The sequence below is a fragment of the Lampetra planeri genome, chromosome 43, assembly GCF_965212315.1.
Source record: "Lampetra planeri chromosome 43, kcLamPlan1.2.h2, whole genome shotgun sequence".
Taxonomy (NCBI): Eukaryota; Metazoa; Chordata; class Hyperoartia; order Petromyzontiformes; family Petromyzontidae; genus Lampetra; species Lampetra planeri.
The window spans coordinates 8,537,599-8,565,312 of NC_136149.1; positions in this window are offsets into that span (position 1 = coordinate 8,537,599).

The following is a 27,714-nucleotide window of genomic DNA, read 5'->3' on the forward strand; positions in this document are numbered from 1 at the left end:
TGTGAGTGTGATGGGTGTGAGTGTGTGCTGTGTGTGAATGTGCTGTGTGTGAGTGTGCTGGGTGAGTGTGTGTGCTGTGTGTGTGTGTGCTGTGTGTGCGTGTGTGCTGTGTGTGTGTGCTGTGTGTGTGTGTGCTGTGCGTGTGGGTATGATGTGTGTGTGTGCTGTGTATGTGTGTTGTGTGTGTGTGCTGGGTGTGTGCTGTGTGTGTGTGTGCTGTGTGTGTGTGTGCTGTGTGTGTGTGCTGTGAGTGTGTGCTGGGTGTGGGTATGCTGGGTGTGCTGGGTGTGAGTGTGTGCTGGGTGTGAGTGTGTGCTGGGTGGATGTGTGTGCTGTGTGTGTGTGCTGGGTGTGAGTGTGTGCTGTGTGTGTGTGTGCTAGGTGTGAGTTTGTGCTGTGTGTGAGTGTGATGGGTATGAGTGTGTGCTGTGTGTGAGTGTGCTGGGTGTAAGTGTGTGCTGTGTGTGAGTGTGCTGGGTGTGAGTGTGTGCTGTGTGTGCTGTGTGTGTGTGCTGTGTGTGTGCTGGGTGTGAGTGCTGTGTGTGTGTGTGCTGGGTGTGTGAGTGTGCTGTGTGTGCTGGGTGTGTGCTGTGTGTGTGTGCTGTGTGTGTGTGCTGTGTGTGTGTGCTGTGTGAGTGTGTGCTGGGTGTGAGTGCGTGCTGTGTGTGTGTTGGGTGTGAGTGCGTGCTGTGTGTGTGTTGGGTGTGAGTGTGTGCTGTGTGTGTGCTGGGTGTGAGTGTGTGTGAGTGCTTGCTGGGGGTGGATGCGGTTACATCGGGTGGGTTGGTCGGGCGGGGTTTGTGCTGTTGGTGGAAAGGAATTGTTGGGACAGCGTGGGTCTCACGATCTGCCCAGTAGATGGCAGCACGGCAATATGTTGATAACCCAGAAGGCACAAATAATCACAACTCCTATCCGCCTTCCTTTTTAAGCATCCTTCAAAGATCTCATTGAGTCCTCTTTGATCAAATTGCGCGTTGACAGCCGTTGGGACAGTGTTGGCAATTCCACGTTCCGATGACGAGGGATAAATATCCACCCAAGCGACCACTTTTAAACCACACTCACGCACGCACACTGCACACTCTGGCCCTGGATGTATCGCTCCTGTCTAGAGGGATGATGAGCTGAGGTGAGTCCCGACCGGGGTTTGAACTTTAGGACCTCGCCTCTGTGAGTGGAGAGACGGCCGCATTAAGGCGACGGGTGGGTCCAATTAATACAGAGAGCACTCAACCCTGCGGGTGATCATTACCAGAGCAACAACAGTGACCACCCCAACCTCTACCCCCCCTCCTCCATCCCCCCCTCCCTCCTCCACTCCCCCTACCCCCCACCATCCCCTAGGGCTCCTTCATTAAGGTAATGGGCGCCTGGAGAGAGGACGAGAGAAATAATAATCATGAACGATTTGTGCTGAGAGAGGGAGTCCGAGAACACGGGGCCATTAATAATGGAGAGGAAGGGAGGGGAGAGAGGGAGGGGAGAGAGAGGGAGGGAGAGATGAGAAGAGGGCACGAGACACGCGAAGGTGAATGAGTGGAAATTGTTTGCGAGCGACAGGGGATAATGAAGGAAAGAGGAAGGGAGAGAGACTGCACGAGAGAATGAAGGAGACGAGAGAAATGGAGAGTCGAAGGTGCTCCCAACATTTATGCGGAAGGCGCTTGCCAATAACATATCGTAATCCAGCAGGATTGGCGCTGCTGATGAGAGCTAATAACGTCGAAACCGATCGCTATGAGTGTGTCGGTTTAATCAGATGTTGCTGAATTATATTGGTCAAGGCCGCGAGCCTAACAACTCTTTGTGAATACACCAAACTATGTTTTTATTTTACTCTCTGAGCCATGAGAAGTAACCTGGCCACAAATAATAGCTCAACGAAGTGGCTTATCGTGTGGAAATGTAGAGCAGGCAAACACTCTAAACACGTGACGTTGATTCTAAATGTGGAGGGAAAAACCGGAGGACCGGAGAAAAATCCACACGACCACGGGGAGAGAGATGCAAACTCCAAATATACAGCAGCAGGCGTCAGGGTCGGGATCGAACCCACGAACCCCCTGCATACCGGGCGACGGAGTTAACATGTCGAACACCAAGGCGCCCCATCCGCTGCTGAATCCACTGCTGGATGAGGGGCCACCGTACGCCGTGCGGACAGTGAGGATTATTTGACCATACTTCACCACGATGGGCAGTGGCGGTTGGCGGCTATTAGACCGAGTGCAGAATACCAATGGGTTGGGTTGCACTGCCCTCTGCTGCCCACGACATCTACGGCAGTAGATGTCGTGGGCAGTATTGAACGTTACTCACTCAGCCGTGCGCTTAACCTGCAGCGATGCGAGTTCAATCCTCCGATGAAGGCTGGAGAGCTGAATGGCGCTCAAAGGAACTCGCAATCAAACACCGCCCTGTTGTGAAAAACCCAACGCAGAAGATCCCCTGGGGTTGGATCTTCCACGAAGCTCGTGGTCCACCTCTAAATCGCATCCACTGCGCGAACCAAGGCCTGATGCGGATTCCTGATGCACAAATTGAAAAAAAATGTCCAACGCGACTGCGGTCATCCGGAACAGACGGTGCAGCATATAACGACGCAATGCCCCGATCCACAAATACGAAGGAGCCACCACCACAGCGACGATGATGGACTCCGCTAGCTCCTGACGCCGTTATATCGGCTTGACCACCTGAATGTGAGATTGTAGTTGATGCTCTGCATCAGCAGCCATACGAAAAAAGACTCACGCGATATATTTAAGCAGGCTGCTTAGCTTGTGTCCAGAGGCACAGGAACAAACAGATTGTTGGGGTAAGTGCCGTTAAGATGCACCGATGAAGGTCGGCACGGCACACGAAGGGGAGGGTGTCCAACAATACGCCCGGCCGCCTTTGTCTCACCAGTGGCGATATTTACACACCGCACCAGGCACTCGTTTGAGGCTGAGTCGACCCAGGAGAGGCCCAGGACCGTTTCAGATAATAGTCACTGGCGTTGGCCGTAGAGCGGGAATAGAACTCGGGGCGCCGGGTTCGTAACGCGGCTCGCTAACCGCTGCGCCACCGCTCTCCACTACAGATACGTACACACGGAGACGTACACACACACGCGACCATCCTCAACCCATCCCTCCCCCCGCCACCCCGCATCGTCTCCCCCGTCCCTCCCCCGTGCCTCTAATGCAATTTGCTAACAGCTCTCGGATGATTGCGCGGCCCGCAGATTGATGCTCTGGGAGCAGCGACTTGGCGCGACTGGAGCAGCAGAACCCGCCACGGGAATCGTGTGCGTCGCGGTCAATACAAAACGCGACCTGCGTGTGTCTGCCTGCCAGTATGTGTCTGTGTGTTCTACGTGTGGCCATCATAGGCGCTCGCTAACAGCACTTGCCACAGCAGTCTGTGAAGGCTATACGGGGGATCGTTGTCTTTGTTCGCCATCATAGGCGCTCGCAAACAGCCGTAGCGCAGTGGTTAGCGCGCTGCGCTACAAATCCCGGCCAGCCGAGTTCGATTCCCGCTCACGACCAATAATAACAGTGACGATCATCTGAAACGGTCCTGGGCCTCCCCTAGATCGACTCAGCCTCAAATGAGTACCTGGTGCTGTGTGTAAACATCGCCACTAGAGATACAAAGGCGGCCGGGCGTGGTATTTACCTCCGACCCACATGTGTGCTGTTCGGACCTTCATAGGTGCTCGTTAACAGCACTTGCCCCAACAGTCTGTTAAGGTTATACGGTGGGGGGGATCTTCGACTTGTATCACGAACATGTGTGTTTCTCAGTGGATGTGTGCCCATGTGTGTCTCTTCCAGCGCGTGTGTCACTAACATGTGTATGGGTGTGTTTATCCGTGTTCGAGTGTGCGTCTGTACGTACAGCAAACAGCACTTACTGAAGGTTGCAATGGGTAAGAGGTGAACACGTTTCTTGAAATGAGGGATCGGGGAAAGAGAGACGATGGGAGGGAATTAAGAGATGAACAGAACATGCAATGCACAACAACGCATTGCATTGCTCTTGTAAATGACAACGTCACTTGTGCTGTTTTTTCCTGGCTTCCCTGGCGTTTCGGGCCTGTGTTCAGGAAACATCCTGCAGAGTTCTGACCTGGTGCTGCCACTCATGCTGCGTTGCAAGTGGTGCACACGCACAATCAACAACAACTCTGACCACATTCGTCAATTGCACACTGTGTGTGCACGCGGCCTTATAAGGAAACGTATGTAAGAGGCGACGTTTCGGGAAATGACCCTTCTTCGAAGCACGTAGATAACGAGGGCCAGTCGAGAGATATAGCGGGTAATAAGAGTTGGCGACGCCACGTGTTTACACCAGGGGGTGCCTGTTGAGAATTGCATTATAAACAAGTATCCTAATGACCACAGTGTTTGAACAGGCGTATGAATAGTTGCACTGACGGTAGTTATTGAGTAGCGGAGCCAAACCTTTCAGTGCTTACAAATTGTTACTCTTAAATATACTCAATTATATTAAAAATAAAACATAAAATGTTGGGGGGGGAATTGCATTGTGGGAAGATGTGTTCTTGAAAAGCCTGAGTTCAATTCCCGGCCACGGCTAACACCAGTGGCTAGTGACCCCTCCTTCACCAACCTGCACTGACCAGCGTGGTGAAGTATGGTCAAACAAGCCCCCGTGATTGACACGGCATGGGAAGGCCTTCATCCAGCAGTGGATTGACTGAGGGGTTGTATGTAATCTCTGACCGTTTCATGACACACACCAAGACAAAGACCCCCACCCCCCCCCCCGCATAGCCTCAACAGACTGTTGGGGCAAGTATTGTTAGCGAGTTGCACCGATGAAGGCAGGTACGGCACAAGAGGGGGGTCGATGGTCAACACCACGCCAGGCCGCCTTTGTCTCCCTAGTGGCGATGTATACACATCACACCAAATACTCATTTGAGGCTGAGCCGATCTAGGAGAGGCCCAACACCAGTTCAGATAATCGTCACTTGGTGTTGGCCGTATTGGCCGTGAGGGTAGCGGTTAGCGCACTGTGCTTCGAACCCGGCGACCAGAGTTTGATTCTCGCTCATGGCCAATACCAGTGACGTATCATTCCCTCGATTGACTTCATAGAGGTTCCCGCTAACAGCACTTGCCCCAAAAGTCTGCTAAAGGCTATATGGGGAATATTTACCTTTATGTGTGTCATTATATATACACACACGCACGTGTATGTTCTGCCTGGGGCTGGTCATGATTACTCTTCCAGTATCCGTAACCACCCCATACCAACCAAACCTCGTGGCTTTCTTTCTCCATCGGTGCTATTGGACACACACACACAATTATTGACGGATGTGTTTGACTTTCCTTATCGTCCATTCTCCCAGTTTGTCACTGTCCCATCTCCATCGCCCGCTTATGGCGAACTGGATTCTCCTCTGCTTGGTAGGTTTCACTTGAAAGTTAGCTCACTTCTGCACCGTGCCTTGGAAGCTGGAACATTACAAAGACCTCACAGAGCAAACTAGAAACAATATAAAAATATGTGTGTGTAAAAGGGAGGATATTAAACATTCTACGGACAGACACAGGATGAGTAACATACACGTATTACGGAGAATACAAAACAAGAACGTTAATGCGAATTATTAGAGAAAGACACGTTAGCATTCTTGAACATGTGATACAATAACAAGAGACCAAATGTTAATGTGGTTTTGATTGGGAACATGCTGGGTGCAACAGGCAGCTGGGGCAAGACGGCGATTTAGTCAGGGCACACAATTCGAACAACTGGATGCACCTGGATAATTCAAAGCAATGGTTCTTGGGAAAATATGGACAGAGTTGAAGAGGAAGGTCAGCCATGATCGCCACAGCCTTGAGCCGTGGAGAGAGTCTCTTGGAAGGACCACGTGACTACAGGGGTGCAACGACCGATCTCAACGGAGGGGGGGAGGGGTCTGTGCAAGATCCGACTGTGGGCCCCCTTTCAGTGTCCAGCCTCAACTTTGACTGAAATAGCTACTTAACGGCGAAACGTCGGACTCGAACTGTAAATGTTGCAGTGGGTTGACTCTACATTACGTGCTTGGTCCATGGTAGACCGCATGCAATTTTTAATGTAATCTTTTTTGTTCCAAATGTTTCTTAACAATGTTTAACTTGTATATCTGTTGATTCTGGGTCCCCCTTGTGGCCGACTGGGCCCCTATGCGTCGCATAACGCTGCCCACATAACCCCCAACCACAGGTGTGCCCCTGCGGTGATTACCTGCTGTTGGCGGACTCAATGCTGTGGTATCTGCGTCTCTGCGCTGGCTTTGGCAATCCGCGTACCGACGATTAGCCACTGTGAACACCCCCTCTCCATTTCGCATCTCTCCGTGTTTACGGGTGAGCCGCAGCGTGCCGTTAAATAAGTCGATACATAAACACCACCCTCGCTTCCTTCTGTCTCTGCGGCAGAGGAAGTGCGTGTGTGTTTTTGTTCTGTACACAACTCACCGGCCACACGGCCTCTAGGGGAGATCACTTTTTTTTTGCACAAATGGCTAAATACGAGCAAAATTCTGAACCGGTTTCCACCGTCAGTGTCTCACCAGCAAAGGCAAGGCTTGCCTACGTCCAACGCAAATATGTCCAAAGCCAAATAACAATAGCCGCCATTCGTCACAAGCGGCGGTGACGTCACCACGGCACGTGTCAGGCGAGGTGTCTTTGTCGAAGGCTCGCGGGCAGGAGATCATGGGACAGACCCAAGTGTTATGGGTTGACTCAAATGACTGACTGATAGATGCACCGCCTGTGCTCCCCACAGTGCCAGCTCGCTGCGTTTCATCCGCCCGGTAACTCTGCTCGTTGTTGTGAGCGTCGCTCCTCCACCCTCCGTTGTTGCTGGAGGGCGGCTACCGTCAACTGCCCAGCAGAGTCCTTCACGGGCCCACTTATCCACAGAGGCCAAACTTGGCACCGGTCATCGGCAAGGGATATGCGGTCCATATCCTCCTTTATCTACAGCGTGTGCCGCGCCCATTGAGCCCAACTGGAACCGGCCAAACAGAAGCTGCTTGCGCACGAGGTGGATGGCCAAATACAAAGTGCCTCTCTGTGGTGAGACATGGACACTGGCACTTACTGCTGCTCATTACTTGCTGACCCAGGTCACCATTGCAAAGAGAGGAGAGATATTCATTGTCTCCGTGGGGTTTCGTTTGTACGGTTCAAATGTGTCACTCGCTCAACGTGACAGTGCAAGCGGTCTCCATGCACAGAGGATGGCACGGTAGGCAGATGGGCACCCTGACGCGTATCAGAAGCCTTCGTGTGTGTGTAGACGTGTGTGTAGACGTGTGTGTGTGTGTAGACGTGTGTGTAGACGTGTGTGGAGACGTGTGTGTAGACGTGTGTGTAGACGTGTGTGTATGGGGAGCGGTGGCACAGTGGTTAGCGCGCTGCGCTACGAACGATTCCCATTCACGGCCAACACCAGTGATGATTATCTGAACCGGTCTTGGGCCTCTCCTAGGTCGACCAAGGCTCAAATGAGTACCTGGTGTGGTGTGTAAACATTGCCACTAGGGAGACAAAGGCTGTCGGGCGTGGTGCTGGCCACCCACTCCTTCGTGAACCGTGCCGGCCTTCATTGATGCTCGCTAACAGCACTTGTCCCTACAGTCTGTTCGAGGCTACACGGGGGGGGGGGGTCTTTGTGTACCTCACTGAATGGTGATGCTGCCCGGGTTCGTTGCTAAATGTTTCTGAGTCGTCAGTTTCGTAATTTTTCCAAACTCACAACACAAAATAATCATCACCGTCGTTGTGGAGAATATGATCAATAAAATAACAACACACTAAACACGGTCGCTAATAACACTGTGTACGGATGTATGTTGAACTTATTTCGCACCGTACGTAGCCAACCATGTTAATCAGAGATGCGGGGGAAGGACAACAAACTAAACACAAAAAGCAATTCTGAAGAAATTACTTTTTAATGTAGATGGTGATTTCAACGTGCACAGCTCCAATTGCTTCCAAAATATCGGAAAGAAGAGCATTCTAAACGGCCGCAGAAGCGCATCTGTGACCGCCTGAAAGGAAAACATTATTTATATAGGGAGATGTTTCGGGCAATGGCCTTCCTTCTTAAGTCTGTCTTCGTGAGACAGCCACAGACACTGCCACTAAAATAGCGAGACATCGCGCGGCGTTTGTGAGACGAGCCAGAGGCCACGTTGAGTGCGCGTCCCGGCTAAACTCACGAGCTCCTGCCACAGCTGCCGCTCCCGCGCTGGGGCCGGGCAACTCGGGGAAACAAATAAAGTCGAATAATTGAGAAATTGGTGCCATAATTTAGTCACAATTAAAAGAAGATGCGTTAGATCACGTAAGTAAGGTTTGTGTCGCACGCCTTCGTCCACACGATACAACCATTTAATAGAGTTGTCATGTGATGAACAACGGTCATCGTTATCAAACTCCATGGGCAGAAATCCCGTAGGTGTCCACTGCAATTTTTGTTACTTGTTTCCACTTCCCTCGATCCTCTGCCAACATGCTGAGGCTATCGGCATCTCTTTGGCACCAATTTCTATTGTCACCCAGCCATTCTCTCCAGGCTCTTCCTCTTCTTACAGTTCCCTCCATTATTCACATCATTACAGTTTAAATTTTCCTGTTGTTCTCCATCCTGCATGTGCCCAAACAAGCAGTTTCCTTCTCATTACCACTTTCATCAAGTCTTCTGTTATGTTCAGCCATGTTCTTACTTCTACTTTGTCACTCTTTGTGTCCAACTAAGATGCAGTATAATTCGATCGTAGTACATTTTAAATTTCAGTATTTTGTTCATTTCAGTCGTTTTTAGTGTCCAAGTTTCGCAGGCATATAAAACGCAGGTTTCTAAGATATTCAGTTTGGTTTTGTAGCTCCAAAACAGAGGTGCCAACAAGTTATGACTGCTCTGGCAGCACCAGCAATCGTGCTGGAAAGCGATTTACAACATTCAACAATTGGGTGGCGGATGTTTGGCTGGTGGTTACAGCAAACATCATCAGGCAGTTGCCACAATTGTTCGGACCCAATTGATAAATGCAGCACGGATCGCACTCCAACACGACTGATAACGCTGCTGAAGTAGTAATACGTTCGCACGTTTGCTCATAATGTCACTTTATTTATTTGGCTGCATTGGGTGGAGGAAGGGTGTGCGACATACATTTTGCTTACACAATCTGACCCAAAATAAAATCAATCGTGAATGATAATATTGCTCGCGAAAACCAACACGTGTAACATTGATTAAGTAATTAATTGTGCCAGATGCGACCTTTTTGCGCTAGGGCATTAATCACCCGATGAGGAGGAGGAGATAGATCATCTCTACTGTCAGAAGATGGGAGTTTGAGACGCCACTGATGAATGCTCCTGTCACTGTCATGGGTGCGCAGAGCTGCGCTTTGAGCGAGACGCGTTGCAGAAGAATCGCTTCCTCCTGCGATTGGCGACAGAGATGCAGGCGGAGGAGCCTGGGAATGTGAACGCATGAGGTGCAACTTGGAATTTTGGGATAAAATAATGACTTTTAAAACGTCAACTTGCAACCCGCGGCCAACGCTGCACAGTATCCGCTCGCTTTCAAAGAGAGGACGATTCAGAGGTGCGAGGCACCACAGCCGAGCAGTAAGGCAGCAGCCACGCAATGAGCTGCTATAAGTCACCACATGATAAGCCACTTCGTTGAGCCATTATTTGTGATAGACAGGTCACATCTAAAACAAGAGCTGTATAGCTCAGTGGGCCTTATCTGGTAAAATACAAACAAAGTTTAAATAGTTGAAGGTGTTTTCGGCCAATTAGTGTTTTATATGTTCTTGTCTTGGGTGGCTTATGTAGGACCACGTGTATTTCCTCGATGGTCTATCTAGAGACTTGAAGATCAGAAGAGCTGAGCCTGGTCACGTCGGAAGGAAGTTACTGGGTTTTAGGCCGATAACGTGTCACGTATCCATGTATATGTAGTGGTAATACGTGCTGGCAGGGGGGATCGTGAGGCAGCGCGTGGTGGGTGGTTACATCACGGTCCGAAAGCGGGTGCTCACATCGCGGTCCGCATAGGCTCCGCCCCCTCGGGAGCGGAGGGCTATGTAAGGCGATGCGCGCGGGCACTCGGAGAGTTGGTAACCGGTGAAGACAGAAGACGGAGGAAGAGATAGGCCCTGGGACCCCTAGCCCCGCTGCCCTTGTAAGGGCCGGGGCTCTGTGAGGCTCAGAGGCGAGGCCTTGGGATTCACGGTCCGACGCCCTTGTAAGGGCCGGGCTGTGTAACGCAGTGGTCGAGACCCGTGGCCTGACAAGGCGGGTCTGATAGCTCCCCGTGGGGAGAGCGTAGCCGGAAGGCCTGAGTCGAGGCAGAGTTAGGCACGCGTACCCTACGGGAGAGACTGAGTGCGGCCCGAGCCGGATGCGCGTAGGGGTCTGATAGCTCCCCGTGGGGAGAGCGTAGCCGGAGAGCCTGAGTGCAAGGCAGAGTTAGGCACGCGTACCCCATGGGGGAGACGGAGTGCGTGGCCGAGTCAGGCACGCGTGACATAGGTGTTATCTCGGTTGGGACTGTTACATGTGCAACCGTTGTGAATAAACAGTGCTGCCCCGTCAACTCGTCTCCCGCCATTATTGAAGATATTACATATACATCTGTAGTTTAAACGATTCATAGACAGAGTTTATAGGAGGCACCTTCATTATTAACAACTTCAACAGTCTCGTCCACACATTCTCCACAGTAGCTCAGCCTAGCCTGTACACAACACTGGCCGTCTAGCACTGACGGCATTGACTGAGATAGCCAACTACCATCCTTCGTAGCGTAATATCGAGCGGAGAAGTTTAGTAATGACGGCAACGAAACGACAGCAACAACGTGACGAGTCCACTCCCAGAACTCCCGCTGCCGACTCCTTTTATGCTACCAGCGCGGCATGGCTCCGTCCTGATGGTGCCTTCCTTCTCGAACCTGCAGATGGGGCCCTCCGTGACCCTTGCCCTAGTTCCTCTCCGCTGCCCACACACCGTGCACACCCTCACCGGCGTGTGTGCTGTCTGTCCACCACAGTTCCCGCTGCTGTCCACCAGCCGGTGCTTTTACACTACACATCCACTCTCTTGACTTAAGGCTTTCGTGACTGCAGGAATTCGTATTCTTTGGGTCTCAGTAAAAACACGTAGACCACCCAGATTTTACGGCTTACCAAAAATCCATAAAAAAGGGCACACCACTCCGTCCTATTGTCTCCATCATTGATTCACCCACCTACAAACTGGCCCATTTTCTGTCTGAGACCTGGCTTCCATTCACTGGCAAGACCACCTCAGTTGTACTTAATTTAGCTCACTTGGTATCTCTAATTAAAGACATCTCACTATATCCAGGTGATTTGCTTGTCAGCTTCGATGTAGTTTCTTTGTTTACCAGAGTTCCTGTGTCTGACAACATTGGAATCATTGAAGATTTGGTTCCACAAGGACTGAATGCTGATGTACCGGCCCTGGTGAGACACTGCCTCACCAACACTTACTTCACCTGGAATGGTACATTCCACAAACACGTTTGAAGTTACCCCAATGAGTTCTCCCTTATCTCCAGTGATAGCCAATGTTTTAATGGAAAAATTTGAGACAGATGCCATTCAGGCATCCATCATACGTCCTTCCCTGTGGAAGAGATACGTAGATGACACGCTTGTCATCTGGCCACATGACCTGCAAGCTCTGAACCAATTCTTCAACCACATCAATTCCATACACCCAGCCATCAAACTCACCATGGAGGTGGAAAAGGATGGAAAGTTACCATTCTTAAATGTTTTAATCGAAAAGAGACCAGATGGCTCATCGGGACACTCTGTCTACAAGAAAGCCACCGACACGGATGCCTATCTAAAACCTGACTCCCACCACCATCCAGCCCAGAAGAATTCCCTCATCAAAACTCTACACCATAGGGCTTGTTGCATTTATGACCATCACCACCTAGCCAGTAAACTGGCGCACGTACACCAAGCCCTCAAGATGAATGGATATTCAGACTACACAATCCGTAAAGCTATCACCCCAACCGTTGGGAAAGAACCATCTGAGGACCCAATCAAAACAATCACCTTGCCATACATAGCAGAGGTTACAAAAAAGATTTCCAAAATCATGAACAAACACAAGATCCAGGTTCGATTCTACACAGTACATATTTTATTATTATTTTATTTTATACGTGACTTTACCGAAAGAACCAAAGAGTAATTCCTGCAGTCACGAAAGCTTCAAATCTAGTTTTTACAGTACATACAATTCGTGATCTGATCCCATCTGTGAAGGATGTGATCCCTGACAGCAATACCCCGGTGTTTACAAACTAAGCTGTGGCTGCGGCAGTAGTTACATTGGGGAAACTAAGCGACATGCCTCGGACCGTGTTCGTGAACATAAGGCAGATCTGAAACACGGTAGAACCAATACCCCGGCCGTGGCTGATCATTGTGTTAACGCTGTAGGCACACACGAAATTGATTTCTCCAAGACGAAGGTACTCTGCAAACCTACTGGCTATCAACAAAGATTCGTTCATAAAGCCATCCAGATATATAAACACAGACAAAATTTCAACCGAGAAGATGGGTACAAACTGAGCAATCATTGGAAGGACGATATTAACCAGTTTAAGTTATAACTGGCTGTGATGTTTTCATCCTACCTGCCGATGTTAGCAGTTGTTTCCGACTCTCTGAGTTGCATTCCTCGATGTGGCGATGGCTACATTGACCTGCTAATCTCTCACAATACAATGGCCAGCCAAACAGCTTTGGGGTGCCCTCGATGTTCCTTCTTTAACCCCGCCCACTTACCCTTGGGCTGCACCCATCTCAGGCCTATATAACACCCTGCGTCAGCAGCTCTCTTGCTATATTTGTTCACCTGAGGACGATTGCTCGTGTTGCGATCAAAACGTCGTGATTATTTTTTCTATCTACGTGACTTTACTGAAAGACCCAAAGAGTATTGTGTGTGTGCATTTAGCTCTCCTATGTATAGTACTGTATTAACAATATGATCTTCAGATTGTGAAATACGAGTTGTTATAATGACCTCCGGCCTAGTCATCTCAGAATCCTATGCACATGTGAACTCAATGACTCGGCCACGTGGTTTGGCGAAAGTCACATCGTACGAACTTTAATTCAATCTTTGTGTGAAAATAGGGATTAAGGAGCAATGCACGGACAGAAAAGTGTGTCCTAAAATGTGTACGTATTTATCTTTGAATGTGATAGTTACGCAGAATATGACGCAGTCATGCAGCAATAATTGTCCTTCACTGGTTATGATGGCTCAGTCCATACAAGATTTATTGTAAGACTGCTATATTACTGCTTAGTCATGTTCTTTATTCCATTTTTAATGTACTTTTCCAATGTTCTATAGTTTTACCACAAGCATATGTACACTCATACGTACATTTGTCCTTCAGTAAATGCACTGGAGTTAGATGTTCAGCCGGGCTCTACGTGTGTGATTGGAGGTTAGCATAGTGTGGGCAGGATAAAATGTGTGGGAGGAAACCGGAGCACACGGAGAAAACCCCCGTGTTCGAGGGGAAAAAAACTCTTATCCCACAGTGGAACGGGTGGAGTTCGCACTTTGCTGTACCGTCTTCTCCTCGTGAGCCAGGGCATGGGCTTCTCAACGCCCAACATTATTGTGATCCGGGTAACCCAGACTGTTGCCTCCAAAGTGTTGGATTGCAGGCCAAAGGTGGAAATGCCACATTTATGTTGAACTTCCCCACAAATATTTCCTGATTTATCAACACACTAATGGACTCACACACACACACATCAAAGCACACACACACATCGACTGACACACATAGACACACAAACACACATCGACTAACACACGAACATAGAGCCACACACAAACATCGACTGACACGCAGACATATCGACTTACACACACAGCGAATCACACACACATCGATTCACACACATACATAGACTTACACACACATATTGACTCACACACATACATCGACTGACACACATAGACACACAATTACACATCGACTCACACACGAACATAGAGCCACACACACATCGACTGACACGCAGACATATCGACTTACACACACACATCGACTCACACACACATAGCGACTCACAACAAACACATTAACTTTCACACACACACACACATACATTGACTCACACACACACACACATCGACGCTCACACATACATCGACTCACACACACACATCGACCCACACACACACACATCGACTTCCACACAGACATATCGACTTAGACACACACAGCGACTCACACACACACATGAACTCACACACACAGACATCGACTTTAGACGCACACACATGGAGTTATACACGCACATAGACTTACACACATATCGACTCACACACATATACTCACACACACATGGACCTACACACACACACATATGGACTTACACACCCACATATCGACGCACACATACACACATGGACTCACACACACAGATACATCGCCGTACACACACACACACATCGACTGACACACACAACAACAACCGCCATTCACTACTAAGTGGCGGTGACGTCAACACGACGCTTGTGCCAGGCCGTGTGCACCTTGAGGCCACGTGAAGTGTCGAACGCCCGCTGGCAGGAGGTCACGGGGCAGACCCAGGTTCCACGGGTCGATTGACTGAGATGACCGAGATGACTGGCTGATGCACCACCTGGGCCACCTACTGTGCCAAATTGCTGTGCTTTAGCCACCCGGCGCTCTGCTAGTAGCTACTGGGCAGTTGGAGGTGACTGCCTCCTGTCAGTTGGAGGTGACTGCCTCCAACTGCCCAGTAGCGTCCTTCACGAGCCTCCTCCACAGAGGCCAATCTTGACACCGCTGGTACCAATCATCGGCAAGTCCACTCAGCTCCACGTCCTCCTGTACCACATCACTCCATCTCTTCTCTAGTCCGTGCCGCGCCCGTTCAGCCCCTCTATCCGGCCGAACAAAAGCTCTTTAGGCATGCGGGCTACATGACCCAGCCAACGCAGCCTTGCCTGCCGGAGGAGCTCACTAATGGGACTTTGCCAAGATCTTTTAAGGATGTGTGAGCTCCTCACACAATCCAGCCTGGTTAAACCCAGGATGGATCGTAGGCAGGCCAGCCTAAATGTTTCCAACCAGCGAAGATGCTCCATTAGGGGGGTCACGTTTCGCAAGCGTAGAGAAGGGAGGGAATGACTGTGGCCGAGAAGACCTGAAGCTTCGTGCGGAGTGACAGCCCAGGTAGCTTCTACACAGCGTTACGCAACCGATGAAAAGAGTGAGACCTCTGCTGTTAAACTGGAGCTGGTCATAAGCACACTGCCCAGGTATGGGAGTTGTGGGGGTGGAGTGTCCGATGGTACAAAATACCCAGGCAGGTACTTAGTTTTGGTGGGGATGATGGTAAGGCCCCACCTCTTAGTGGCACGCTCCAGTGTCAGCAGCAGCGTCTCCAACTCCTCCTCTGAATGAGCAGCTATTACCAAATCATCGGCATACATAACGCGGTTGACTAATAGGGAGCCATCCCTTGATCGCACCAGGGCATCGATCAGCCTCCCATTATATCTGTACCGAATGGAAATCCCCCCGGTACAGCTATTGAAGGCTTCACGAACTACGTGGTCAAGATAGATGTTAAATAATGTGGGAGCCAGAGGACATCCCTGTCGCACCCCAAGGTGTACAGGGAAAGGCTCTGACTCCCGGCCACGTAGTTTTACCTGGACCCGCTCACCATCATGAAGGTCCTTAATGATTGTGAGCAGAGGGTCAGGGACTCCGAAAGCACGAAGAACAACCCACAGCCCAGGCCTACTGATGGTATCATATGCCTTGACCAGGTCAATAAAGCAGAGATGTAGGTCTTGTTGGAATTACCTACACCTCTGCTGTAGCAAGCGGACAAAGAATATGGCATCTGTGCAGGACCACCCTTTCCTGATACCACATTGGGGCTCCGCAAGCCTTTCTTCGGCGTGCCTGGCAAGGCGATGTTGAATAATCCTTGCCAGGACCTTTCCCGGCAGACTGAGGAGTGAGATGCCCCTGTAGTTGTTACAGTCTGTGCAGTCCCCCTTCTTAAAGAGGGGGACCACAAGGGCATCCTTCCAATCCTGTGGAACCCGTCCAGTGGTCTAGACTGTTGTTTTGATGACATGTAGGGCAGTCTGTGCACAAATGCCACCCTCCCTCAGCATTTCGCTTGAGAGATCATCTCTGCCCGGTGCCTTTCCTGGTCTCAGACACTGGATCGCCTTTAGTACTTCCTTAACAGATGGCACCTCAGTCAGCCACTCACACAGGGCGACTTCTTCTTCCAATATTTGAGGCACCCCAGCCTCAGCAGGGTCATCCCCACTTTGCCCCACGATAGTTTCCATGTCGAGGGATTTCCCTTCTCCCAGGACTTCACAGAAATACTCAGCAAATCTGCAAACCTGTTCCTGTGGGTGGGAGATTGGATCACCGTTTTTTCTCTTAATGATGGTAATAAGTGTGGTGCTGCAGGTTACTTTTTTGATGGAGTTAAATAGGGATTTGTGATCGCGGGCCATTGAGGCAGACTCCACCCTCATCAGCAACCCGCGACCATCACCCATCCTTGCAGCGCCTCATGGCTCTCTGGACCTCCGAGCGAAGGCTGCGGTAAGCCTCCTCATTCTCTGACGTGGGATGCTGTAGACGATTAGAGTGGGCCTGTCGCTTTTTCTCAGCAAGCTTGAACACCTCTTCTGTTAGCCAGGGTCTCTGGGGAGGTCTGGACAGCATACCCAAAGCAGCCATTGTAGCTGCCTGAGTCACAGTCCTAAGCCTCACCCATTTACCCTCGACATCTGGAGGAGTGGGGGACGATGCCAACCCCAGCAGCAAGCGATGATGAAATTCTAGCTTGCAACTTTCATCAGCTATCTGAGACCAGGCCACCTGTGATTTGAATGGGGTCCTGTGTGTACACCCACCACCAGAGTAGAAAAATGGCAGGCGCATCTTACAGCTGACAAGTCGATGGTCAGAGGCTAGATCAGCTCCACGGTAGGTCCTGTTATCAAGGACATGGGCCCGTATCCGCTGTTCCATCACTATGTAGTCCAGCAGATGTTCTTGCTTGGACCCGGCATGCTTCCACGATGTTGTATGGATGTGCCGTGCCAGAACAGCGTGTTGGTAATTACAAGCCCATTGGCTGCACAGCAGTGGATACTGGCTTTGGCGGTACCTGCTTTCACTACATCAGTGCATACCGACTGTGGTGGTACCTGCATTCACTACAGCAGTTCATACTGACTGTGGTGGTATCCTGCTATGACTACAGCAGTGCATACCGACGTTGGTGGTACCTGATTTCACTATAGCAGTGCATACTGACTGTGGTGGTACCTGTCATCGGTACATGTTGCACACTCGAAATGAAGGACGTGGGCAGGTGCTCTAAATCGAGGGCAAGCACATTTATTTATTGTAGTTATTAGCAATCTTGTGAAGAACAGCACCGTCACTCTGTAAAATGCAACAGCACGTGCTACACGCAGCAATTCTTTCGAGTCGCCATTAACCATGTGGCTGGTTTACACGTGCGGTTATTCATTAATCCCTTTCTCTTAAACCCAATTCTACTACTGATAAACCATCTTTGTCTTTGACAATCACATTTGCACATCACTATTCGAATATTACTTTAATCCTAAGCTGTATGTCTATGTATACCATCCACTTATATCGGTATCTTACACCTGTAATATCGTAAATTACGGCGGGAGACCACTTGACGGGTAGCACACTTTATTAACACTTTTCCTTGCCACAATAACACGTGTGGTCACTACAGCTCACGCTACACGTTCCACCCGGCTACACACACACGGGCTCTCCAGCCCCGTAGCTTCCAGGGGAACTTACAGACCCACCCCAGCTTGGGTATGGATCACGACCACTGGGTCCCACAGCCCGGCCCTCACATGGACGTCCGGCCGCGGGTCCCAAGGTCCCGCCTCTGAGCCACACAGAGTCCCGGCCCTTACAAGGACAGCGGGACTAGGGTCTCAGGGCCCTATCTCTTCCTCCTCCGTCTTCCGTCTTCACTGGTTACCAACTCTCCGAGCGCCCGCGCGCATCGCCTTTCATAGTCCTCCGTTCCCGAGGGGGCGGAGCCTATGCGGACCGCGATGTGAGCACCCACTCTAGTTGACCAATCACCACGCGCTGCCACACGATCCCTTTTGCCAGCGCGTGTCACCACCACATAACCAATCACCACGCGCTGCCACACGATCCCTCACTGCCAGCGCGCGTCACCAATACACAGCCAATCACCACGCGCTGCCACACGATCCCTACTGCCAGCGCGTATCACCACTACACACCCATTATATGTACTGTATGTGTACAGTATACGTACCATTGTACAGCTTACTACTTTACATGTGTTCTATTCTCAATAGCATTGCAAGTAGTCATACTCTGGGTACATGGGCATGGTTATAGACTAAACAGTATTAGAGTTAGAGAATTACAATGACAATAAATAATTACAATGCACAGTGCTAAAACGCCTCTAATTGCATATATCACAAACGAACAATTCAAAGCCAAGCTTAAAGTCTAGAACAAGTCTAGAACAAGTCTAGAACATTTATATAACGATCAAAAACAACCTTTGGGTCCTTTACCTGTAAAATGCAACAGCACGTGTTACACGCAGCAATTCTTCCGAGTCGCCATTAACCATGTGGCTGGTTTACACGTGCGGTTATTCATTAACCCTGCGAGCCACCTACAGGCCCAACTCAGTCATCACATGCTGCTGTACACACATTGATGCACTGCACAGCACATCAGGACTTTCACAGAACCACACTTTACTCCCTTGCTGCACAAGGACATAATTAAAAGAGTGATCCATTCCTAATGTGCCACATACAGCAGTGCATACTGACTGTGGTGGTATCCGTCTATGACTTCAGCAGTGCATACTGACTGTGGTGGTACCTGCTTTCAGTACAGCAGTGCATACTGACTGTGGTGCCTGCTATCACTACAGTAGTACATGCTAATTTTATAGCAGTATATATCGACTCTATAGCACGAACTACTAACTTGACAGAGTGCCATCGTGAGGCCAAATCCCATGCAGAGCCCCAGACCTCGCCTAGATTGCGTAGCCAGCTGAGGTGGCACCTTGGCAGGCTAGGGCTGGGCTGCTACACTCGCCCTCCCCCACCATCCCCCCACCTGCTCTACAAAAATAATATGTGAGCGCTATAATATTAGTATCTACCGACCCTGTAGTAAGTGCACACATTGGGGTGGGGGAGGAGAAGAGAACATGACACTTTGAAGAATTTACCTCAACGTTGTGTGTATTTTTTCTGCATTTTTAACGCGAAAGATAATTCCCCCCCCCCTCCCAATGAAAGCATGTGCATTGCTGGTGGAAACCCCCGGTCAGCTTTATCGTAAATGCGTACTTTGTCACGCGCTCAGCGGTGTAAGGAAATAAATAATAATAAATAGTACTAAATGGTTAATGAATCTACTTTAAAATTGACGGATGCAAAATCGGATTAGCACTGGCTCACCACGGGGCTTATCGCGTGGTACCTGGCGACTTTTTAAAAATGTTAACCCCGCGGTTCACGAGCAAAATCCTTCGCAAGTTTCGTCCAGACACAGGCACAGAGACAGACACACAAAAATGACGTTTACAGGTAAGATGATACTCTCTGATGTGATTCTTGCTTTGAAACCCAGTAGGGAGTGGAAAGGTTTAAACATTGGTAGCCATCTACCGCTTTAATGAATCGGTAGGGTCGGCAAGTGCCAGGTGGCGTTGGTGCCTGTACACGCGGCTGTCTGTGACCCAGCACTGTGAGGCAGCAGCGAGGGTTGGTGGATCACACACATATTGCGAGGCTCCCTTCGCGTGGACATGGAGGAGGAGGAGCCGTACCCAGGCTGTGCCAGGAGAAGGTGGTACAGCAAAATATGGACGAATCGCCATCTGATTCCAACTGTACGAGGATGAGGATGTTTCCCATCCTCCCACGTGAGTGCTTCCTTCCACATGTACGATAAACAGCTCATAAATTGGCTGAAAATATATCTAAATTAATAAACACACCTCTGAATAATGAGTTATACGACCCGGGTTTGATTTTTTCCTGGAAAATAAGTAAATTATTAAATACAATTAAAAGCGGCAATGTGGTATAGAAGAAACACATGCAAGCCTGCAAACGGCAGCGGCGTGCAATGTAAAGTCCTAAGATGTCAAAAAACTCCATCACCACCACAACATCCGCGCGAACAATACGCTTGGTGTTTCAATGCACGTGCACGTCCGGTGGTCTTTATGCATACATATATGAAACAACGGAAATGTGTTGTGGGCACAGAAGGCGGCTGATCGTGGAAACGGAACTGACACCCCCTCCCTTCGAAGGCAAAATCAAAACTCTCATATTTGCACTGGGTTCTCGATCGAGCAGGGTCCACGCCGGCATACGTGGCCCCAGAGGAGTGTTCGCCCACTTAGCCGCATCCACAACAACTCCGCTCGCGTCGCTGTCTCCCAGAGTGAAAAATGTGACAGCTCGTCCACAACAGCCACGCTCTGTGTGTCTCCCATAACACATCCTGCCTAACACGGGGGGGGGGATACTTTCTATTCGGATGTCTCACCAGGGCAGCTGGGTATGTGGGCAGCGAGCCCAAACTGCGTGGGGTGAGCGGCTTTTCCGAATAAAAAAAACTATCCCAGTTGACTTCCACTTATGTAAGAGTTGCCCAGCGTTCGTTACTCTTGGCGACCCTGCCTGGGTCATTTGCAGACATTTAACATTCCTGTTACGAGAGTAAGTCACCAGGATATGCACGGTTGAATTGTTATTGTTGTTGCTACATTTCCACAAAGTGGAACTCATTTAAGCGACCTCAGGAGTGTTGACAGGCCAGGATTTAATAGTTTTTAAATAAAATACTAGCAGGAAGTACCCGGCGTTACCCGGGTCTTAAAAATATTTCAAAACTGCTCTTAAAAATGTAACAGCAGTGCGTACTGACTGTGGTGGTACCAGCTATGATGACAGCAATGCATACTGTGGTGGTACCTGCTACGATTACAGCAGTGCATACTGTGGTGGTACCTGCTTTCACTGCAGCAGTGCATACTGTGGTGGTACTTGCTATGATTACGGCAGTGCATACTGTGGTGGTACCTGCTATGATTACAGCAGTGCATAGAGTGGTGGTACCTGCTTTCACTGCAGCAGTGCATACTGTGGTGGTACTTGCTATGATTACAGCAGTGCATACTGTGGTGGTACCTGCAATGATTACAGCAGTGCATACCGACTGTGGTGGTACCTGCTATCACTACAGTAGTACATGCTGACTCTATAGCAGTATTTATCGACTCTATAGCACAAAGTACTCACCTGACAGAGTGGCGTGGTGAGGTCTAGCCCCGTGCGTTGGTACCTGCTATGACTTAATTTGGAGAATAATACCTGCTATGACTTTAGCAGTGCATACTGTGGTGGTACCTGCTACGATTACAGCAGTGTATACTGTGGTGGTACCTGCTTTCACTGCAGCAATGCATACTGTGTTGGTGGCTGCTATGATCACAGCAGTGCATACCGACTGTGGTGGTATCTGCTATGATTACAGCAATGTATACTGACTGCGGTGGTACCTGCTATCACTACAGCAGTGCATACCGACTGTTGTGGTACCTACTATCTATACAGTAGTACATGCTGACTCTATAGCAGTATTTATCGACTCTATAGGACAAAGTATTTACCTGACAGAGTGGTGTGGTGAGGTCTAGTCCCGTGCAGAGCCATCGGCCTCGCCTAGATTGTCGAGCCGGCCGAGGTGGCTGGGCTGCTACCCCTGCCCCCCCCCCGCCCCAGGTATGATGTCCCTGGCCGCTCTGCAGTAATATCTATTTCCTATAGTGGTAGCATCTACCGACTGTATAGTAGTAATAACTGCATGCATCGTGGTGGGGAGGACATGAGACAGTGAAGAATTTACCTGAGCGGTTAGTGTATTTTTATATGATTTTTAACGCGACCCTCACTCCCACTGAAGGCATGTGACTTGGCATGGGCCATCCTCCCCACCAAAGGCGCGTGAGTTGGTATGCCCGTGCACGCGTCATAAATAAATAAATACAAACGAACACAAAAATCGCAGTAAATTGCTAATTAGACTAATTTAAAGTTGACGGATGTGAAAAAGGAATAGCGCTTGCTTGTGGGGTTTACGGCGTGGTGCCAGTCTATATTTTTTAACATAAACCCCACCGTTGGAGATCCAAGCGCGTGACCACACACAAACCCACAATTTTAGACTTTTTTTTATATATATATAGAAGAAGATAGAAGATAGATAGATAGATTGCATTCGGATAGTCTTGTGAGATGGGCCATCTCCTTTGCAATGATGTCCAGGGTGTTGAATTGCACGCATACCAAACATATGACACATGTATAGAGGATTTACCTGCACAAACGGAGAGGCGATCAGACACACATACATGATTTGCACCGCGGAGCCGACGAGCAACATGGCTCCCTATTGGCTGAAGGAGCACATCCATGAAGAAGCTTACTCACTGTTGGTGAAGGGAGATTAAGGATATCAGACGTACTTCCCGACACCGAAGGTGAGAGGTTGGAAGATGCGCACTGAAAATGGGAGATGTTAAGATGTATGACAAGGGATAGTAGGAAATAAGTAAAAGATCGATAGAATTTGAAGTAAAGAGCGGAAATGAGAGCAAGAGAAGAGAATTGGTTAGAGAGCTGGGGAAGGTGAGAGACGAGGGCTCGGGGCACTTTAGATGGTGGAAATTGGAGTCAACGCACGCTGCAGAAGATAATTAAGCTTCTCACACCCTTTGCAACTCAACCGACATGTCAGAATCATTGCAGTGGTGGCAGCGGTGGGATTGAATACAATATGTCTTGTGTTAGTCGAAAAGGAACCCCACTGAGGCTCCAGAAGAAATAAAGGATGGGACAGCGGCCACCCCAAGTGCCCCGGGCCAAAATGGCACGGAGGACCGACCATTAAGAAGCCATTGGCGGCCATGTTCCATGAAGGGGCAGAGCTGAGGTAGCAAGTCAAAGAGAGGGAGACGTCGGATACAGAAGCACCACAGACGACCGGGGGATGGAGATGGGTGGAAGAGCGAATCAATTGGCTCACAGATGCCATCGTCCTGCTACTACAACGATTTTGGAGGGGACCAGTCAAGCTAAGGGACTGCCTCTGGAGGCGGAGGGTCAAAGACAGCAGAGGCCACAACAAGAGCCACCTCCAGGATTGCCGGAGGAGCCGCATTGTCGGGCGGTCCTTGCAAAGGGGATGGAGTCCACCATCGCAAGGCCAGCCACAGAGGCTATTGCACTTTCCAGGGAGAATCTCCGATCAGAGGGAGAACCTGGAAATCTCTCTCTCTTCCTCGTGGAGAGCGAATCATAGCAGGTGAATATACCCGGGGAAGAAGAGAGGGAGTCACCACAACATCCACAAAGCACAGGCAGACAAGAACGAAGAGGAGAGGCAAGTAAGAGATAGCTATCTCATACTGAAGAATGTAGAGACTGTAGGAGGGCCGGAAACCAAAAGCTGGGTCCCGTGAAGGAGTTTGTGGTGGCAGGAGGCGACTGGGGCGCCTTTGTTCGGCTATTTGAAGCATCCTACAATAATCTGTACTGGTCAGAGGAGGAGGTGCTGAAGGCCCTACCCACAGTCCTTGATAACGACGCCTTGACCATCTTCTTAACGATTCCAGAGGCAAGAAGATCCACGCTGATGAACGCTTATAGGGAGATGGCCAAGGTATTTGACCCGCCATCCAATGCGAAGTGCCGATTCCAGAACTGATCACGGAAGGAGTTGGAGTTGCCCTTAGCATACCACAGTGCACTCCTTTCTTTCGCCCAAGCCACCTTCCCCCAATTGGATGATGCATCCAGGAATTCTTTGGTAGCAGAGAAATTGCTGGCGCTGACTCAACAGATGGAGATAGTTCTTCAGATAATGCCAGAGGAGGAGAAAATGGCACTATGGATGTAAAAGTGTATCCGGATCCAGGGGGATGTGAAGAAGCCAACACAAGTGGTTGCACGTGTAGGAGAGGTGGAAGAGGGGACCGTTAGTCCACCACATGAGGAACCACCGGGAATCAGATCCTCCATAGCATCCGAGCCAGCCCCAGTGACAACATTGGGAGCAACCATGGAGAGAATGGTAGCGGCTATCCAGGAATTCACAAATTACAACTGGGGGACAGGACTGAGGTCGTGCATACCCAGGGAGATACCAAGAAGAACTTTCAACCAAAATGGAATGATCTGCCACTGGTGTGGAAAGAAGGGTCACATAACAAAATGATGCAGAGACGAGCCGCTACCCCCAACAGAGCCTGCCACCTGACCAGCTACACCGGGGGTGGGCAACCGTCCACAGGTGAGTTGCGATGCCACAGACAATCAGGCAGATCACGCACACCCCGCACGCATCTGGCATCCATCACCCCCATCACATCACCCAACCACCTCACGTACCCAGTCAGGAGAGCTGTCGGTCACCTCACCGGGCCTGTAGTCCAGTACAAAGTGGCGACATCTAGCGAGACGAGTTGAAGCAGCAGCGACAGGTGGAAACAGTATATGCATTTTTGTTGACATGGGCGCGTCGGTAACCTCATTTCAATGATGGTTTTTGACATGCTGACAGTACCAGATCAGTGATTTGACCCCGTACAGAGTCAGTTTGTATGCGCGAATAGGGGAAGCATGCGAATTGTAGGACAAGTAAATTGGCTTTTCCCTACCTACTGGAGACTGATTATTTAAATCAGATGCCCCTCAAGATCCTCACGGATCAAGATTGTGTAGAAATGCCGTCTGGGGGTTGGCTGTATTACTTTAGGTCAAGAGGGAAGACCCGTGGGGTGCTCTCTGTGCAGGCTATGGTCAGAGAGTCTGCCATTATTCCGCCAACAATGCAGATGCTGGTCCCTCTCCGATATCGTAACCCCTTCGTTCAAACATGGCCAGATTCTCTTATTTTGGTAAAGCTGGTGAGCGGGATGGCAAGTCGCCATTCATTGGCAGGGGAAGATACAGTCCTCCGTCGCCACCAAGAAATATTTCTACAGGTCTTAAACAGGATGATACCAGTTGTACTTCACAATTGAATGGTGCTGCCACGTGTCACACAAATGCAAACGTTGCCACCACGTGAGGGCGCCAAATTGATTGCCGGGGTGACAGAAATGGACACACCACGAGATGACTAATGGATGGAAGCCATCTCCATGCATACACCGTAGTTATCCAAGATGTAAAAGGGAACACTAACTGACTTGCTGAGGGAGTTCCAGGACGTATTCAGTAAGGGACAATATGACTTAGGCCATACAAACCTCATGGAACATCACATTGATATGGGCGGCACATGACCAATTCACTTGAATTCTTATAGGATGGGGCCAGCGAAAAGAGCACACGTTCCGCATGCAGTGGAAGAGATGTTGCAGGCAGACATCATCTCTCCGTCGATGAGCCCTTGGGGAGCACCTGTTGTGTTGGTGAAGAAACCAGATGGCACATTACGTTTTAGTGTGGACATCACTGCCTGAATTAAGTGATGCTGACCGATGCATATCCCTTGCTGCGCATTGACGACTCTTTTGACGCATTAGCAGGGGCAAAATTCTTCTCAACTTTGGATTTGTCGTCAGGGTTTCAGCAAATATCTTTGGATGACAGTTCAAAATTAAAGACACCGTTCAGAATACCACAGAGACATTACTATTTTTAACAGATTAACCATGAGGTTAATCATGGAATTGGTGCTAGCAGGACTACAATGGTAAAAATGTCTTATATAGTCGGATGATGTTATTGTTTTTGGTTCCTCTTTTGAGGAGCACTTATATAGACTGAGACAGGTGTTCCTTAGAGTGTGCACTGCCTGGCTTAAGCATAAAGCATCCAAATGTCACTTAGTACAGTCGTCCGTTTGTTACTTGGGACATGTTGTTCGGCCTCACGGCAGGGGTTTTGCCTCACAGAAGATGGGGGGGTCGTATGTACACAGGAATGCCCTGTTTTTGATTCTAATTTTGGTCACGTGACCAGGAAGTTGCGATTTAAGATTCCCGCTCAACCACGCGGGCGTCGGCCATTACACACAAAATTCAAGATGGCGGCACACATCGCGTCCCAGTGAAGCCAGCCGCAATTGTCCATTGTGGGACTTTAAGAAGCATTGTCTGTAAGTTCGTTTATGTTCTTATAATATTGGCAATACTGTTACAATGTTAGAATGACTGTTATAATGATGTAAATGCCTTTATAATGTTGTTAAATTGTTATGATAAATACGAGGCCTAGTTAACAACGAAGCCTGCAACTTTCCTTATTGTGAACGTTACTTGTAATTTAATAAGTCGAGTCAAACTTGTACCCAAGTAACTATTTTGCGATCCTGAGAGCAAGGATGACGAAATATCTCATCCACAATTTAGTGTTATATGTAATACTGTACATTTGGGGTGCAGTGTGATGAATACACGATGTGCCTTTATGTAACGCAGCAGCTTATGCTCTTGTATAGCTATTCAGTGGTAATGTAGGTGCCTGCCCCCTCCAGGATCTATTGTTTATGATGCTGTGGTGTTCATTCATTGTGTTGGTGTTTCCGGGTATTAACAGATGCTGTATCTGTGCTGTTTTCGTACCAGTTTTACCTCGTTAAATTCAATAAATGAAGTTTGGAGTCGGACGTTCATCCTGGCTCCGAGGGTTTATTGGACGCAAGGTTAACTACTCAGCTAGCGGTGCAACGCAGCGCACAGCGAGGCCGAGACAGTAAAAATACACTCTTCTTGGAGCTCTCAAGCAGTCAGCCTGCAGCAAGCAAGGAGCTCTCAAGCAGTCAGCCTGCAGCAAGCAAGGAGCTCTCAAGCAGTCAGCCTGCAGCAAGCAAGGAGCTCTCGGGCAACCGGCTCTGCAACAAGTCTACGTAAAAAATTGTGTTGCAAGCATCGCAGCATGGAAAGCCACAGTTCAGCAGGGAGAGATGCTGATCAAAGTGATTTAAGCAATCCAGGACCTCCCATCCTGCCTCAAGAGCACCAAGGGAGTTCAAGGCACCAAAGAGAGGTCAGGTTGACACAACGGGCCTTGGAAAGCTATGATGCTGAGAAGCAGGACCTTGATGCCAGGATACAAAGGGCATGGGACCGGGTTGAAGCAGATATATCTGAAGCTTCAAACGCCTCAGACACAGTGGCCTCAATTCAGCGGGCCATCCAGCGAGTGAAGGTGAGCAGCTCAAACTACAAGCTCCTGCCAAATAAATACATCTCCCTCCTGATGAAGGTGAAAGCAGATGAGGGCATTGAGGGAGTGCACACGCAAGAGCACTTCCTCGAACTGCTCCATGATAATGTGCAGTCAGTGATACAAGATGCAACGGACGGTGTGGAGGGCTTAAGAGAGACACGATCCCAGCACTCTCTTTCATCCAGGTTCACCACAAGATCTAAAGGCTCAGCACACTCAAAGACATCAACCACTAGTATGG